The sequence below is a fragment of the Pholcus phalangioides genome, unplaced genomic scaffold (genome assembly GCF_987345545.1).
Source record: "Pholcus phalangioides strain wild (caught in Gottingen) unplaced genomic scaffold, Ppha-v1.0 ptg000022l_1, whole genome shotgun sequence".
Taxonomy (NCBI): Eukaryota; Metazoa; Arthropoda; class Arachnida; order Araneae; family Pholcidae; genus Pholcus; species Pholcus phalangioides.
In genome coordinates this window covers 33,646,247-33,666,159 of record NW_028301615.1, presented here as the reverse complement: position 1 = coordinate 33,666,159, position 19,913 = coordinate 33,646,247, and the positions used below count along the sequence as shown (strand labels likewise).

Genomic DNA, 19,913 nt, shown 5'->3' with positions numbered 1-19,913 from the left:
TTCCTTATTTTATTTTTCTTATTCTTATATATTTCTTTTTCTCGTCAGTCGTGAGACCTTAACGAAAATCCAACTTCCCCCCCCCATGCTATTTTCTTATATATATTCTTTTCTTTTCTCCCAATTTCTCACCCATCCATCCTTACCATATCTTATATCCAGGTTTTTCTTCCCGCACTAGTTTACTGTGTCCTTAGCATCTTCGGCAAGAAATGGGTGAAAAAGGGTGGAAGGGGGGAAATACATGAGTGGGGGAGGAGGAGGTGTATAAGAAAATAAACAAAAAAAAAAAATAGAGAAATAAGTTTTCTTCGCAGGTGCTGGGGAGAAAATCCTGATATTTCTCTCCGGAATTTTTTTCTTTTTTCCTTTTTGTTACTCAACTTATTCCTCGCATTGCTTCTTTGTAATGCTGAGAAGAGCCTCCTTCTTTCCCCCTGAAGGGACAGCACAAAAGTACGGGAATGAAAAGCTCTCATTTTTTCCGTAGAAAAATTTTGAATGAGGCTTGGGTAAGCGAGTGAGTGAGTGAGTGGATGACGTGTAAGTCTCTGGAAATATGCTTTAAGCGTGAGATAAGTTTTCTTTTTTCTTCTCCGGGTTGCATTTGAACCGGATAACTGCACACTGGGGAGGGGGGAAACGAGCGGAAAAATATCTTACACTGGTCATTCGGTCAGTCGCGATGGTCATATGTCGCCATGAGCCATACAAAATAACTGAATATCTTGAAGATTTTCATTTCGCGTATCCAACGCCCACATTTTTCTACTTTGTTAATGTTATTTTTAGGATTTTGTAGTGAATTTGCCACGTGGCTGCCATGTTGTTATCAGATAAGATAATTTTATAAATGTTTTGAGAATTTCACAGTCCACATTCTTGGCCCATGTGACCTTAGATCGTCGAGTTTTCTCCTTATTTATGTATTACAACAACCCCAGAAGGCATGCAATGAACTTACACTGTAAAAGTGATAATAAGTAAAAATAATAATGATAATAACAATTAAAAACATTCGGGATTGAAAGCACTACGCATACGGAGCTATCTCTTCAATAGGGGAAGCAAATCTTGCGTAGGTGGCGCATACAAGTTCTGATGGCAGACTGTTCCAGATTCTCGTGGTATGGAATCTATACCCGTGGAAAAAACAATTTCTGGCCGTTGGTATACTTATTTGGAAGTGATGTCTCTCGCCTGTTCATAATCTCGAAGAAAGATGCTCCCGATGACAAAGAAAGAAAAAAAAAACATTTGGTGGACTAGTTTGTAGGACATCTGCAGATCTGCAACGGTTTTACACCATTCCAGAAAGTGCCAACTTAGAACTTTAAGGCCTTTGTGCCAAGGAGCCTCTTTTTTCGAAAAGCTTTATGTCCTTAATTATGTAGGGGCTTCATACCTGTGAATATAACTCCAAAGTTAGGTGAACGTACACTTCCTTCATTTGCACAAATCAGTGAAGACTAATCTGACCCAATCGATATGTACGGAACTAATGATTGGCGACAAAAGTTGGCGCATCGCTAAATTCAATTCTCCAAGGCAGTGGCACTTCCAGTGTGATTAGTTCCAGAAATTTAGACGTGTCATGAAAAACGCGTTATTTCCAAGCAAATTTAAAATTATTGAGCTATCCCCTATTTCTCGTTCTAATTCCTTCTCTAATACTAACGTGAATATAAAAATAAATTATCGTAATCGTGCAATGTATAATATGCAGGAGTCCTGTTTACAAGTCTCATACTCTCGCTTACAACTCATGGTGGGAGTTAAAAATACCGGTGAAAAGAGGAACTACAACTTTTTTGGACATGTCCGATTCGACTTGTCCAAAGCACAACATCTTGCCGTATAGTAGAAGACATGACGTCATATATCAGAGAACATAATGTCATACATCATAGGACACGATGTCCTAAAGCAGAGGATTAGGTGCTAATTATATAATCATACTACTATGCTAACTGAGAGAAAAAAGAGTACGCTTTCACGATTTTCCTGTTGTGTGACGAATCCATTGCTGTGGACACTTCGATGTCTTTATAAGAAGATGCGATGTGGGATGTGTTTGGTCTTTCAGGCTCTTTAATGACCAAAACCGCGGGTTACGAGACCTTGACGCATAGTTTGGATCAAATAAACAACTTCGTATAAAAGAGACAACTTTGTTGTATAAAACTCAATCTGTTATATCAACAAACAGATTGACTAAAATGTAGTTTGCGAAGCCTCGAGTCAAATGGCTACTACTACTTAACCGTACGTGCATCTCGTACATATTCCCCTACGGAATTTCTGATGAACTAGTACATGCCGGAATATGCGTGTACCATGTTGTGAACCTAATGTGAAGTTTGTTTCGGTGTACTGCTTTTTATGTGTAGTGACATCTACCATCAATTTTTCCAACTATGGGTGAAGTGTAATGATTGTTCTGTTGCAGGCCTGTTGATCTCTGTGGCGAGACTTTTCAGTGGGGAGATCGGCTTGAATTTGCACCCCGAAGTTGGTAACCACAGAAAACCAACTTCAGTCGACAACGACTGTTTCTTAGAAGTTCTGTAAGCTGCAAGAAAATCGAGAATTATGAAGTTTTAAGCGAATTAAAAACTTTCTTGCAGGTGCAAAATTTCTTCTAGAATTGCAAGAAACTCGACGATACACCATGGTCAGATGAATCAAAAATGTGGACACTGAGGTCGTTCTCAATAGTTGGATAATATTTCGCAACTCGAGACACTCATAACACGTTAACACGTTTCAATTGAATAAGTTACTGCCATAGCCCGAAATCTGCCAATTTGCGAACTGGTCGGCCGAATTGGCCAGGCCAATATCCGAATTCGGGGCTTTCACCGGGCTTTGGCTGGCTGCGATACATCGATCTCTAATACATAGATATCCCGATTCCTTTTACCGTAGGGTTGCCATAGCTAACCATAATGATCACAAAAAAAAATAAAAACATACGCCAACGTGGCGAAGACCTGGAACCCATAGGGATACATAGGAGAATGAGAAAGCTTAAAATTCGGATATTGGCCGGGTCAACTACATCAGCCAATTCGCGAACCGGCTGATTTTGGATTTTGGGAGCAACACATACAAATCCAAAATTAACTGAACATCAACTAAACCAGGCATAAAATGACGATTTTTAGAACTCCATAAAATAACGATAGATTTTTTCTCTTCAGTTCAAACATTTACAACACTAATGACCGGCAGAGAAAGAGTCTTTGTCAGTATTCATGTCGCAACATTAAAGTCTTCAAGACCATGTAGAAGTTATTTTTCACCTTTATGGGGAATACTAGACATTCTCACTCTCTGTAGACATTACGTTCACTTATTGTGAAATTCTACGCATCTTGGCACGTATCCAAGCAAGAAACTGTCTGCTTTTTTTTGGCCCCCGTTCTTCTTGCAGAATCAGCTGCGATACATACAGAGAGAGAGAGAGAGGAAACTACTCCGAATGCCAAAAGCTCACGTGTAATGCCCGCCCATTCTTATATCTTCCTCGATCACGTAACACATTCACTTTAAATGGCCGACACTGACACACACAACGAACGCAATATTTGAATTTTTCTTTTTTTCCTCTGGTAGCCAAAACAAAGGCAAGACTCGCTAGTGTCTGCCCATCTATTCCAGTCGGTCCCTAGAGATATTGCGAAACATTGCGAGCTTCGTTATTTCCGATACGCATGCAAATTCTTGCAAAAAAAAATAAAAAAATAGCATCTCTGTAACTCCATATGCATTATTTATTCTGGTAAATAGTTTCGGTCGCTTACACAAAACGCATTAGCCAGCTGATTGCATGCACCACGTAAACAAACAAAACATGAAAGATGTATTTTGATTGCATACATGAGAAGAAAAAAAAAGGAACAAAAATACGGTTCATCTGCAACAAAACATATCAAAACTCAAAAAACAAATTGATGCACGATCGCACCACCTAGTGACGGAATCGCACACAAAAATATTGATATAAATCACTCACTCTCTCACTTGTGTCTTTATTACTGTATTCTATGACTCAATATACTCTTCGTACCCACGTCCATGTTGGAAGATGTACCTGAAAACGAAATAATGTATGTTACGGTAAATGTGATAAATGCGGTTATTATGCACACTTACACCAAGCTTTTTGGTTAAGTTTGATGAATTTCCCTAAATTTATCACTTTTACCGGTGATTATGCATACTTAACCCGAGCATCTTTGATGGAACTTGATAAATATCACTTATTTAATCACTTTTACCGGTGATTACACATAATACCCAAGCGTCACGTCGTTCGTAAACATGCCCTATAACAAAATAGCCCTATATGATATACACGTCACCCTGTGTCCATCCTAACCTATGGCTAGAGTTCAATGAACTTCCTTTTTGTGGGTGTTTTTATGCATGGCCGTCTCAAGGATCTCTTGAAAAAGTGATGTTCTGAGGCCACATACTCTCTTAGCTGAAAGTAGCAACTTACATACTAAAATTTGAAAATCATAGTGCCAGTTCTCATTATGTAAGGCCCCGGATCATGTATATCTTCATGGGTTCATGGGCTGAGATGGCCCTTGTTCTATGGACAGCTCTGATGGATTCTGAAAGCAGTCGCATTTTTTCCCCCATCATATTTCACTTGAAAGCTTTATTTATATTCACAGCTCTTTGTGGCCCACTTCCCCGTTTGTCGTGGCTCCCCTTTCTTGTGGATCCGTGCCTGGAAAACGAATTTCACTCCTTGTTGAGTGTAGAGGCCCTTATGAAAACGGGGGTCTACGTGAAAAAATCAAAATTTGGCCATGGGCTAAAAAAGCTTTACAACCGCTGCAATAAATATTTATGACATAATAGCTGTTTCCCGCGGCATCGCTCGCGTGGATTCAGTGATCTGAAAATAGCTTGGCAATGATTCCTTCCAATAACATTTGAATCCCCTCATCAACCTTCTTATGTATTGCAATTCCAAAAATCCCATCTTGGCGAGCCTCTATATTATAAAATATTATATAAACTGACCGAATTTCATATTTATAGCTTCCAGCGGTTTGGGTTTAGCGATGATTGTCCCATATAACTTTTGAACACCCCGTTATGTCCCCATTACAGTATGAATTTTAAAAATCCCTCGTTAGTGAGTTTTCATATTACAAAATAAACCTTCTGACCAAAGTTCATAAATATAGCTTCAGCGGCATCGGCTCGGCGATGATGAATCACACACACGCAGTCAGGGTATCTTTTTGTATATATATTGTATATAGAGATGAGCAACACATCGTCTGCTGCCACCGACCAAATAAAACTGGTACGATTTCTCGATTTATATGTGCGATCAGTTTTTGGTTTACGCACCGTATGGTAAAAATCAATTTCGTGTGATACAGGGTGGGAAAAAAGTCCGTAGAAACTGTAAAAATTCATAAAAACCGGAAAAATAACCGAAATAAAAAAACGGTTTGCAGGGTTAAACATCATTAGATCACGGGAACTTTTTTAAGACAGGAAAAAAACTCAAAACAAGCGATAGGTGGCACTGAGGTACACAAGTCAAAGAAAAAATACGCAAATAGCGAACAGAATGGCTCCAAATCGTTTATTACAGCAGTACGTGTTCACATAACCACCACCACCACCACAGGGAATAACACACCGCAGGCGTTGCTGGATTAGTGACCAACCTCCAATGTGTTATCCCCCGTGGTGGTAGGATATATCGTACTGCTCTAATGAGCGATTTAGAGGCAGTCTGTTCATTATTTGCGTATCTTTTCTTTGACTTTCGTACGTCAGCACCATCTATCGGCTGTTTTTGAGGTTTTTTCCTGTCTTAAAAAAATTCCCGTGACCTAGCACTGCAAACCATTTTTCATTTCGGTTATTTTTCCGGTTTTTATGAATTATAAACTTTCTACGCGGTCTTTTTGAACACCCCGTATTAAAACACATTTTATAAGCAATGATATTAGTTCGATAATCAAATTGAGTTTGCATTTTCAATAGTTTTTATTTGTGTATTGTAATATATATTATTACTAAATCTCAAAACGTTTAGTCACCCTTACAATTACAAAATATTTAAGGAAGACAGTTCCATTGCAGTTCATAACTACAATCCCTGAAAGCTAGGGATGGCTACACTTTGCGGGTATTACTATTATTGTGCAATACACAAAAAACAACTGTTAAAAATTCAATGTTTCTTAGAAAACATGTTTTTGCTGAAAAAACTTTATTTTCATTCGTTTATTAGTTATGGGAAAAATTAACTAAGAAAGGCAACATTTTTTTAGTACGAATACGTTCACAAAAATATGGGCGTTTAGAGCCTAAGAATGTACCTGTGCTTCTATGTATACAGAAATTGTTTTGCTGCGCAGAAAAAAAATCCTAATTGTATAAGGAGGAGAATGTAGGAAGAGGGTATCTTCTGGAGGAGAAAGAGATTGCCTGATTTTATAATAAACTACTCCCGGGCCTTCTTAACGCATGGGCCCGCCAAGTGTCCTGTTCGGATGCATAGAGGCACTCCACGACAATGGGACCAGCTGCTATTATAAATCGCGCGCTCTAGCAAATGCCTCATTTTTCCAAGCGGAAATTCGTGCTATTGACAAGGGCTTCATAATTTAAGGCACTCCGTTGAGGGCTTTGCCCCCCCCCTCCTCCAAAGGCGGATTCATAGTACTGTCACCTATGGGCTGGGCTATACAAATTTCTCCACCCTTCACTAATTCTAGTCTAGTTTTCTTGACTTATTCGTCCAAATTAACCGCCATGGGAAATACAGCCCGCTTATCTTCCTCCCACAGTGCGTAAATATATATGCATCTGTGTTCAAGTCACTTTTAGATGGTTCACAAACTTTCAAGCCTTTTAAGTCAATGCTTTCGTTCACGTTGATTACCAGATTATCCTGTTGGTCAGTCGCATACTTCACGCTGCTTTGATCACTCACATGCTTGCACAGTCGTCGAAGTGGTATGGATATGTTTTTTCCTGGATCCGTGGCGTTTGATCATGTGGACTCCCCAAAAAAAACCAAACCAAACCCTTAGGGTTCTTCGGAACACAACTTCAGGGCAATGATGTGCGAATGGAAAGTCAAAATATAGTAGATATCAAATAATAGTGGGATAATTTATAGCTCAGAGAGTGGCACGTATTACATTTTTGGCTTTGATATTAATTAACAAAGGGTAAAGATCACAGAATAAGTCGCTTCAACGTAAAATGGCATAGCCAGAGTAACTTAAATTACACTGAAAAAAATTTACTACCGTCATCTACTAATAATATATTTTTAATAAATTATTTCGATGACTACTTCAGTTTATATCCGTCACAGGTACCCTATATCTTGTTGGAGCTCCAGTTTGTACTCGTAAAAAAGACTGCTTCAAGATGTTTGCGGCAGAGAAATTTCAGAGGACTTTTTCCCCTTGAAACCATCGATTTTTCAATTTTGACATTTTTAGTCACAGCCATCGTTCAAACGAACCCTCGCATTTTCAAGCCACGCTAACGCCTTAAAAGGTGTATATATATATATATACCAGAATACGTATTATGATTTTTCGCTCCTTGCAAAATATATGTACGAAGGAAACTCCCTGCAATGTGTTTTCTCGGGGCTAACTTTTTGGTCTGCGGCCAAAAATCCAGCCGGAAAAGAGGTGTCGGGATTCTTTCTCGGAAGTTGTCACATCTTGTCAAAAAGGTTTTTGATGGATGGGGGTTTGGCGACATCGGTTCGGATGGACGCATACGTTTCCGTAGTGGGATCAGGTTGAGGTAGGAGAAAAGAGACAGAACCTTGATATCTCGAAGCCTCTGTCAAACGCCTCTCAGAAATCAACGAGAAAAGAGTGTCTCCAAATCGATATTTACTGATTCCTAGAAGAAAGGAACTCACTTTCTTGTAGATTTGACTGCGATATTAATGACTCCGCAGACATTGTATCTTTGTGACGAACCGAAGAGTTGCGTCCTGTCTTATCTTCTCTGACTACATACAGATCCTGTTTATTGCTATATGACAATTTAATACCGTAATAACACGGGAACTTTTTTGTTGGCCTCAGGACAGACAAGGAAATAACTTTCCAACTAAAAGTTAAAGGATAGGGATCGTATAAATAATAAGATTTTTTTTCTACAACACTGTATTTTCCCTCTCCGAACTGCTACAGCGTGATTCTGTAGCAGTAAACACTCATTTTGAGCAGCATTTTTAAATTAGCTCCAATACCTCTACAACGAACGGCTGGTGAGATTAATGCCGAATTAGGTGACTGACGGGACACCCAGTACATACATTGTACGCGCTTTATTCAAAATTCTACACTTTCGTTGCATCTACACCAACCAAAAAAACTCCCGCGATTACGCCATCTTGTGCGCATTGAGCACACACAAAAAATTCTCATGCGATCAAAGATGTGTCCGCGTCTCATTTTTTCTATATTTTTTTAATGGGAGAACACGAAAGAATTCTTGGAAAAATTCGGATTGCAATGGAAAAATAAAATCTAGGAATACTTTCCTTTGGTCATGAAAATTTGCATATATCGTGGAAAGTGACTAAAAAAAAACGAACCCGTAAGCTTTGAAGTTAGTATGTTTACACGGAAACCGCGAATTCACGTGCTTTAGAAATGGGTATATGTACTAACACAGATCAAAGAAGAACGGAAAGGAAAAAAAAACCATCAAGATATTCTCATTTTGCAGACTTCAATGTATTCCGAATTCTTTTTTCCTCCCCTTTATCCTGATTTCAAAGATCATGAGAAATCTCGATTCGCAGATATACATTAAGGTAGAAAAGAGAGGAATTGGGGAGGTTTTTTTTCCAAAAAATAGTCGTATCGTCATTTCTGAGGCTCGAAGTAACGATGATAATTATGCGGGAAATCAAGTATTCTGTATTGTATCAATCGTGATGGTCAAAAATTATTTTCTGTGATATAATAATTAGTAGAATGAAATGTGATGACTATTTTTTTTAATGTTTGACATATTCTGAAAAACTGATGTTTATTTTTGTCTAACACTTTAATGAAAATTATTTTTGTCTGACACTTTTATGAAAATTTCTTTGTCTTGCAAATTTATGAAAATTTCTTTGTCTTGCAAATTTATGAAAATTTCTTTGTCTTGCAAATTTATGAAAATTTCTTTGTCTTGCAAATTTATGAAAATTTCTTTGTCTTGCAAATTTATGAAAATTTCTTTGTCTTGCAAATTTATGAAAATTTCTTTGTCTTGCAAATTTATGAAAATTATTTTTGTCTCACATATTATGAAAATTATTTTTGACTGACACATTTATGAAAATTATTTTTATCTGGCTCATTTATGAAAATTATTTTTATCTGGCTCATTTATGAAAATTATTTTTATCTGGCTCATTTATGAAAATTATTTTTGTCTTACACATTTATGAAAATTATTATTGCCCGACAAATTTATTAAAGTTGCTTTTCTCCGACACAAAAATTTACTTTTGAAAACCCTGCTGCTCAAAGATGGTGCATAGATCGACGTCGTATTTCCAGTAGCTCTAGTTTCGGTATGCTAAGAAAGACGAGAAGTGACCGAGCAACTGGACTGGCCATACGCAAAAGACAGGCTCCCCGAGCCACACAGCCACGAAATGTTGCTAGAAGTGGCCCAGCAACTGGGCTGGCCACACGCAAAGAGAGGGGCTCACACGAGCCACTTTCGCCGCAGGCTACGATCAAAGGCGTGCAGCTGTCCAGCAACTGGGCTGGTCACATACAACAGACGGGCTCACCACACCTAATCAGCAGAAAATGTAAGGGGCCGAGCACCTCGGCTGGCCAGAACAGAGACTGTTTCATTTTCTGCCCCCCCCCCCCAAAAAAATGGTATGCGTCGAGTGGCCGAGTCATTAATCAATGTGAAAGCTGCGCCCCGAATGTGGCAACAAACCTGAACGAATGATATGCATACCTGTTTGTAAATTTTTAAGTAAATAAACCAACCTGGGAAATTGTGGACACGGATCGCTGGGGGGGGGGGGTTGACCGGGACCGCATGCGTTGGTTGTTCGGGCTCGTGGGCCGCTCCAGGGCTTGCCTCAGGGAGAGGGTGCTGCAAGTTCCTCTGGACGATGGCGGTTAGGGTGCCCGAGTCTCTCGGCTTGGAGCCCCAATCGTGAGGATCGAGTGCTGGGGGCGCCGGACCGGGAAGGAGCTCGACATTGGAGCGAGCCTTCCGGCCCTGCGCACCCAGTTATCTCCAGCGTGGCCCAACCCCTTGGGGTAATATGCTGTCCGTCATGGGACAGAGCCTGGGTCATGTCTGACACTACAGTAGCTCTAGTCTAGGTAGTGGTTTAGGAAGTTTTGATTCGTTTAAACCAAATCATTTTTATTGCCCTGAGGTGAATCAGACTTTCGCAAATAGCTCTATGGCAATGCATTGAATTTGTGGTCGATTACAGACGAAAGCTTCCCCCCCCCCCACCATTGCTTTTTGAGCCAATTCAAAAATAAACAGTTTTGCAAATATTCTTTTTTGAAATACCCGCTTGTCTAGACGTCTAGATAGCCCGACAAAAACTATTGCTAGAAGAAATTTCCTCAGAAAACTATTGCCAAAAGAAAAACCTCCCATCACGTCCATGTCACAATAATCAGTCCGGGGCTGTGAGCGGTTCTATCTATCTATCTATCTATCCATGTCACAATAAGCACCATTGACATCGGAAATTCCAGACATTTCGTCTACATCTTCTGAAGAAATTTTCAATGGTGATGGTAGCAGTGTCACTCTGATCTTCTGAGTTGTCTAGAGGAGGACTTCTCAACCTGAAACTATCTTCTCACCGCAACTGGACACCCGATGAGATGACAGCGACTCTGATGTCGTCACTACTGAAGATGCAGACGAAAATTTGAAAATTCAAACTGCACTAGACCAATGCCACTGGGATTGAAAAATAAATACCATTGCGTGTTGCTTGCAGTTTGGAATTTTATTTTAATGGTGTCTAGACATAACCTGGAAACGCACGCATTTCGAAAGATAGCTACTGTTTTTATTGACTGAAAACACAATTAAACCACACGTGGCTATATTTTGCATATTACTCCTAGATGAAAAATCCTCTCAGAAATGTTTTTCATTTCTATTTACTTGCACTGTTCAATTTTAAATCCATTTTTTTAAATATTTACATGTAAATAATTGGTTTTGAAATACTTTTTAAGGTTAATTTTTACTAGTATTTTAAACCCAACATGCAGGTTGTCCCATAAATTCGTAAATCATTGGAAAATTTATAAAATTTGAAGAAATTGGTTATTTTTTAATGCGGTTTACGGAACAGTTATTCTCAGAAAGCGGTGAATTTTTTGGTGCAGGAAAAAAATAGTTGAGTTTTTCTGGGTAGAGGACGCTGCTCGAAAGCAAATCTTTGGAAATATGAAAATCAGAGTCCTGTGAAATACAGGGTGTACAAATAGCGGCTCATTTCTGAATTTTATTGTTAATGGCGCTTACACACAAATTTTTCACCATGAGGGATAAAGAACCAAAGGTGAAGTTGATTAATTTTAGCCACGAATCGCTCGCTGAAGCTTTACGAACATTTCATACACAGACAAGATTCAAGATTAGAGTTCAGGCCCAGAATTATGTGATTTATTTTTGGGAACCCCCCCCCCCCCCCCTACTAACAAATAATTCAACTATTTTTCGTACAAAAAAACTCTCTTCGGCCGAATAACTTCGCAAATTATTTAAAAACTTACAAAAATTGAATTAATTATAGCGAATGTGGTTTGCGAGAAATTCTCACAAAAAAGGATATTTATTGGTAAAGAAAAGAAAAATTATTTCTAACGTTTTTTCAATAGAGGGCATTGCACGGAAGTAAATCGTAAAATTTTGGACCTGAACGATCTCTTCTGAGTCCGAAACATTCGAAATGCTCAAGTGTGTGTGACTCGTGGATGAGGTAAAACTACTTCAACAACAGTGAATTCATCCACCAATGACGACATCACACAATACAAAACCTTATATAAGCACGCCATTAACAGGAAAATTCACAATTGAGTTCCTAATCGGACACCCTTTTTTAGGCCTCCAAACTGCATACTTTCATGAAGCTACCTTTAGCCACAAAAATTTGAACTAAATTTTTTTTCTGGTCCAAAGCATTCTTTTTTCGTAAGAATAACTTTTCCACAAACCGCATTGTAACATACAAATTCCTTCAATTATTATTAAATTCCGAAACTATTTACGAATTTCCGAGACAACCCCCCCCACCGCAGCAAAGTAGAATTCCATTCATTTCGAAAAATCCTTGGAATATAAATTATTCAAATTCCACGGCTCCAATCAAAGGAGGACAAAAAAAAATTCTGAATTTGAATTCGCGTGAAACGGACGGTAATTAAAAAAAAATTAAAAATTGATTTTTTGTACCAAGACTTTGTACCATTTCGTGTAAATTATTTCCAAGGAAAAGGCGGGACGAGATAAAACAACATCTCTCTTGAAAACTGGTGTCCTTCACGTTATTCATGTCTTTGATCTGGGAGCCGGAAAAACTTCCTTGAAATGCGTTGACATCTTCTCGCCCCCGCCCCCTATCCTCTTCCCTCCTTAAGATGTTAAGGACGGAAGTGAAGAAAAGCATCAGCATTCAGCTCGATTTCTTCGGTGCTGCTCCTTTTTTTTTTGCTCTCCTATTCCCGGAAGCAAACGTCTTTCCTTCGAGCTTTCAGATGTTCTTTCTATACTGTTGCCATCTATTTTTTACCTTACAATTTTTTTAAGACATCTCAAAGTGACAGGAAACGGTTACAAGAAAAGAGAGTTTGACATAAAAAAATAAGGTAAGATCCTTAAATGAAAGGAATTGCAATATGGCTGCTCTGCAAGATCTCTCTTGGTTTTCCTCGATATGTTTCTATCCTTATTCTCAATCATGAGCTCTTATTACTTTAATTTCATAGGTGTGGCTTATATTTCCCAACTTAGAGGCGCGAATGCGAGCCGATCTCCACGGCGAAGTCTCGCCGTAGACAGCGGCAGGCCTACAACGCTACGATCATTCAAGCATTACACTTCTCTCGTGGTTAGGAAAATTGACGGCAGATGGCAGTACTACATACACATAACAATCAGAGAACAACAGGCCTACAAACGGTACATATCAATCATTAAGCAATCAATATTCAATCATTAAGCTTCATTCACTTCACTTCTGTAATATAGATGGCAGCACTAAAAGAATCCTACACGCAACTTTCTAGCGGTAGTAAATGTTGAAAATAACTAAAAAGCTGAAAATAGAAACTAAAAACTGAATAGCTCAAAATGATTTGAGCATTGATTCTGAAAATGATATCAAAATTGATGCTGAAAATGATATCAAAATTGATTCTGAAAATGATATCAAAATTGATTCTGAAAATGATATCAAAATTGATTCTGAAAATGATATCAAAATTGATTCTGAAAATGATATCAAAATTGATTCTGAAAATGATATCAAAATTGATTCTGAAAATGATATCAAAATTGATTCTGAAAATGATATTAGAACGATTGAAGAAAATAATCATAAATATTCCAGATTTATCGAAAAAAGTTAATTTAGATTTTTCGAGAAAAGTTAATTCAGATTTATTGAAGAAAAATTATTTCAGATTTATTGAAGAAAAAATATTCCAGGATTATTGAGAAAAAGTATTGAAAGTTTATTGAGAAAAAAATTGTTTTTGAAACACTAATATAATAGAAATATTTGCATTGAAAAAGTTTTTTTTCCTCAATTTTTACAATACACGCGTTCAATTTTCGACCATAGTGATATTTATCAAAAATATGTATATTTTCAACATTTTGCGTGATCACTAATCATCAAAATTCGAAGAGATCATACTTAGAGCAGGATATAATTACTTTAATTTGAAATTTTCACGATGTATTTTTTTGTGACATATTATAAAAATTTAATGATTGTGAGTGTACGCGTGTGTAACTGATTACTGTGAATGGTAACGAAGGTTGCTTTGAAAAATAGAAATGTAATATTAATTATTTTCGTCCTTCTGGAAGGGCAAGCAGAAGTGTCACAAAGTGGTTGTATATGTATGTGCATATTTGTTTATGTTCGTAATTTTTTTGTACGTGTTCCGTCCAATTAAAATATATATATTCCAGAATTATATTGAAGAAAAATGGATAAAAATTATTTCAGAAATAATGAGCAAAACTATTTGAAAATTAATGAATGAAAGGTGTGTTTTCAGAATCAATTAATAAAGTAGAGTTAAAATGACGGAGAAAGAAAATTACGGACTTAAAACTACCTCATAAATAATTTCAATAAGAATTTTCGGAATAATTGAATTAAATTGATTAAAAATCCAAAATAATAGAATGAATTAGACAAACATTAAAAGGGATGTGAAATAGCTAAAAGATCACTGACAGGAGTAATTTCAGAATCGAAAAATTCAGAACTATATAACATAATGGAAGTGTTCAATAATTGAGAACTTTCAGGTTTTCACTGGAAACCCTGAGTTCACACAAGATTCTGAATTCAATGCAGCGCGATAACATTTTCTCAAACTGGGAGGAATACGCTTGGGAATTCACTGTAATTCACGCATTGCAGGCGGTACACACGCACACACATTTATTGCCTTTACGCATTTGAAGGGATAACCAAGTTTTTCTAGACCTTTCTGGAAAGTAATTCCTTCTCATTTCAAGAGAAACTATCACCATCTACGTACATTTAGTCGTACAAGGGTCAAGAGACAAGCATGCTCCAGATCGCTTTCATGAGTAAAACAGTGTACGATGTATTTCCATGGACAAACAAACTTACTACGCATTTAAGGGATACGCATGCTTTTTACGCTTTTTACAGGCGTGCGTATGGCCTTTCTTGGAATAAACAAATCTACAATTTGCAACGAAATACTCACACATTCTACACATTTCTTGGCACTAAAATGCATGTGAATTCACATAAATTCCTATCACTCATTTCAAGAACCCAATTCAATCTAACAGAGCAGTCTATATTCAAATAATCGATACCATCCATCCAATTATTTTCCTTCCATCATGCATGAGTGGGTAGGGTATAGGTGACGGACAGACAGACGAATTCACGGACACAATGGACAATTATTCACCCATTCATCAGATAGCAACGGAGAATTGAATTCCTATATATTGTCCATATCAGAATCTTTATAAGAACTCATTTCGACTATTTCCCATAGAAAAAGAAAAAACAAAATAGTATTTTTTGGGGCATCGGGGAAAAAATCATTTCGAATTTATAAAATACCAGCAGCTATTCTTCCATATTATAAATTATGTATATATACAGGATGCACACCGAGTCTGTCACTTAGTCGCATATCACTGGTGAACCATTGATCCTAGAAGCGTAATTCCAATTAGAAAAAAAGTGTTCGAATAAAGTGTTTAACCCATATATGTCATCGATATTGCATAGGGTTGCGTAGCTATCAATATAAAAAAACAGTAACTTTTTATACGGACACCTTGTCCTGAAAAATCCTATTAAAAAAGTTTTTGCTCTGTCTCTTCTGAAGCCAACGAAAAATTCACGTTTCCACGTTAAATATTCCCGAGATATTTGAATTCATAACTACTTAAAATTAGGAAAATAGTCACGTAATGTAATTGATAATGCTTTTTATATGCATGTTAGCATATAATGCTAATTATATGATTTTCTTTCTCTTTTTTTCACTGATTTTTTTTAAATTCATGTATATCAGCGAATAATCGCACTTCAAACGCTGAATGTTTTTCGTTTGGTCCAGGAGGGACAAGGCAGCAACTTTTTATTGGGGTTTTTTAGGACAAGGTGTCCGTAAAAAAAAATTACTTTCTTCTATTCTAATAACTATACAACCCTTTGCAATATGAAAGACGTACCTGAGGTCTACACATTATTTGGGGATAGCTTTTTCCGTAATAAATGGAAGTATGCTCATAGGATCAACGGTTCACGAGTGATTTCAAGAAAAAGGGACTTTCTTGATGGGAACTACAGTATATAGTCACATTTTTGTCTCATTGCCGAGTCACGTCAATGCCTGTAACTAATTTCCAGAACCCAATTCGATCTATACCACTCTATATTCGAACAATCGATGTCATTTCATTCAAGCCAAACAGACTAAGAGAACTAGAAAACCAAATCCATTATTTTCCGTCCATCAACCATGAGTGATATGGCCTAGAAATGCGATGGATGGACAAAAACACGCGACACATTGGACAATCATTCATGCATCCCTCTCCGCAGATAACAACGGAATTAAATTCCCATTCCATATCAGAATCCTTTTATCAGAACTCATTTCTACCTATCCCCCCCCCCCAAAAAAAAAAGACGAAAATATATATTATTTTCTTTCCTTTCATATAATTCAGGAGCTCTTTCCATTTACCGATTCAGAAGGCAAATCGTGTTAGGAGTTGGCGTGTTTGATGGGCATCGGGAAGTTTGTTTTGTGCATTTCCGCAAACTAAAGGTTAAACTTATTACCTGCGGAATAGCCAATAGAAAAATCCAGGCCGACTCATCATCCGCAATTAATATGCAGTGTGACATCAGTTTTATTGCTAAAGTCAATTAAGGCTTATATATCTTCATTTCGAGGGGTTAAACAGCCAATAACTGTTTTCTTTGGCATTTTTTCAACAATCAGACGTCACTTTGTGCAGAAAACTGAATTTTTCACCCTCTTTATAGTGTATATAGTTACCTAAACCTGAGAAAAAAGTAATAATTCAATCCCTCTGACGTACATGACCAGTACTGCCCTTTAGTTTCTGAACCGTAAGGGAAAATACGCTAAGCAATTACCATATTGTGAGTCTAAATATAAAGTGCGGCATAGACTAGTGTATCGTTTCAAGTTTAGAATTCATTTTTCAAAATCATTTATTGGTCAAAATAAATTTCTATTTAGTAATCCCATTCACATGAAATCACTGCAGTGCCGGTTACTAATTTTGAGAAACCAATTTATAATTTAACAAATCAGCCTATATTCAAAGTGCCCGAGTGGCGCAATGGTAAGATGCTCGTATACCATCATGGGAGTTGCCGTCAGGTAGACGGGTTCGATTCTGGGGAGGACACTGATGCAACATGTTCCTGCAGTATACAACTTGAGGCGACCGCCGATAGATGGCACCTTCATTTCGGAGCCAACTTGATCGGTATTAAATTGCTGAATGGTGATATGACCGGAGTTGCTGTGCGGTAAAGCAGATCCGGTAGGGGCGTGCGACACATGCGATAGCGCTGTGTGGGACCTCGCACTCACGATAAATTATTGGGAGCTTCCACCAATTCTGAATTTTTTTCTTGTATTAATTCTGAATTTCTATCATTCACGGAATATTTTCATACCATTTATTCTGTATGTTCATCAATTCTAGGATTTTTTTTCATCCGTTGATTCTGAATTTTCATCAATTCCGAAATTATCTCTATTATTAATCCCGAATTTTCCTTTCTTCTGAAATTATTTTTTTGAATTATTTTCAAAATTATCATCAGCTGTAAAATTTCCATTATTTTTTTATAATTGTTTCTGTCATTAGTTTAAAGTCATCTTCTACTGAATTTTCATCAATTTTTGAGTTTATCAGCATTTAATTGTGTGTTTTAACTTTCTTTTAGGATATATCTCAGCATTCCTATATATTCTAAAATAATCCTTTCCCGATTCCCCCTTCCCCACAAACATTTTGTAGGTTTCTGAAGGGATTCCTAAATATTTCTGTGCTCCGAAATTGTTGAGATGCACCTTGTTTCGCGTCTGGTAAGTGCGGCATTGCGATAAAAACAGTATGGTAGTCTATATTCACACAATCGCTCGCAATCTCATTCATTCAAGCAAACAGGCCAAAATCTCGGATCACCATATCCATTATTTTTCGTCCATCATCCGTGAATGGTAGTGTCTACAAATACGACGGATGGAAGAATAGACGCGACAAAATTATATTTATTCCATCTCCTCAGATAACAACAGAATCAAATTCCCAGTCCGCATCAAAACTCATTTCTACTCTTTCTCACAAAAAGAGAAGAAAATACCTGATATTTTTTCTCCTTTATTGCAATTCCGACTTGTTTTCATCTACTGGAAGAAAGAGGACAAATTGCGGAGGGAGTTGAGATGCAAAATAGATATTGGGATATTATATGCATTTACGCAAACTAGGTGCCAAACTTGTTACCTGCGAAAAATAATTGCCTTCTATATATCTTCTGAACCGGAGGCAACAAACGTCTCTCAGTGTGGTGTAATTATTATGTTGTGGGTCCAAGTATATACCTCACCTGAGACCATTTCATCATTTCCTGGTTAGAATTATCGGTTTCAAGTAATTTAATGCTCACAAATTTAAATTTTTATTTATAACAAATTTTATAAAATATTTTTATAATATTTTTTTCTCAAAGTTACATTTCATTTATTGCAAACTGATTTACATCTTAATCTTAAATTTCACACCCTTGCTTGTGATTTGCGACCTCATTGTTGTAATTGTGTTTCAATTCAAAAAGCAAATACATATTATTAAATACTTGGGTTTAAATGTAGACAGTAATTTAAAATGAAAATCCAGCATGCTAATGCATTAAAAAACTTCGTTTTGTTTTATATAATTTATTATATAAGTAAGAAAGTTTCCTCCAAGTTTTTAGAAGACCTGAACTATGCACGGTTTTATTCGCTTATAAATCACGGTGCAAATCACGGTGGGAGTGGTGATTATATGAAACTAATTTATTGCCTTTATTTTCAATTCAAATAAATCTTTTTCAAAATTTTGAGTCAGGGTCGGTCTCCCTATTCTACGATTTTTAGAAATCTTAATCGACTTCCTTTGCGCAATATAACACTCTTTTTCGTACAATTCTTTTCTTAACCCGTGATAAAAGCTTATGCAGTTTAAAAGATCATATTTCCGAGCGAAGACCTCGTATGATTTACCGTATTCCTACTTTCAGGAAATAAATTTTTCGTAAACATCTTTATTATTTAGCTCCGAAATTATATAATTCACTACCACTAGAAACACAAAATATATCCACACATGCGGCACTTAACAAGTCATTATTCAAATTATTAATTTCGACAGACGATGTAGACTCCTTATTTTGACTTTTAGGAGGAGCAATAAAATTTATTCACTTTAGCTTTGCCACTTTAATTATGTATATTTTTGAATTAAAAAAATTAAAAGCTCTTGTTTGTATTGTCTATGTTGTACGTGCGAGTTTCAATTTTTCATATATATTTTGATTTAATGTTTTGCTTATTTTACATTTCTCGTCATGCATTAAGAATTTTGTCCTTTTTTGTGTGGTGTGTGTATGTTTTGTTCGTTGCTTATTTTTATCATTACGTTTCTAAAATGTTTAATTTTGCCTCGTTTATGCTGTACGTTCTTTTTTAATATTTCTGTTGATGCCGTAATTTTTTTTCATTCCTTATTTATCATGCGAGTTTTCAATCATCCGTACAGGCATCAGTCTGTGGTTTTGATAAAACGTTTCACAAAAATTAATGTTAAATTTTTCTGTATGTGTGTAAATGAATGCATTTGATTTGATAATCACCTTTGTCTCTTCCCATGTCAACGAACCAGTCGATAGAGATATAAATGGCTTTTTCTCAGCCCAAGATATCAAGAAAACATTTTATTTTCTGGATATTATGCTGAGGTGAACTCGGAGAGAAAAGTAATTTTGTCTCCGCCGGGACTCTCTCGAATCCAGTCCCTCTTGCATGTTTTTTACTCTACTTCAGTGTAGT

The 19,913-nt window shown here is 36.8% G+C and overlaps 1 protein-coding gene across 2 annotated transcripts in view; it reads right to left on the bottom strand.

The window, feature by feature from the left end:
- LOC149070228 (teneurin-m-like) overlaps positions 1 to 19,913 on the bottom strand; it is a 292,210-nt gene that overhangs the window by 165,963 nt on the left and 106,334 nt on the right. For both annotated transcript variants that reach the window (XM_089250141.1, XM_089250142.1), the window contains exon 3: positions 4,019 to 4,096. The gene's annotated coding sequence lies outside the window, so the exon portion shown is untranslated. The remainder of the gene's footprint in view (positions 1 to 4,018; positions 4,097 to 19,913) is intronic.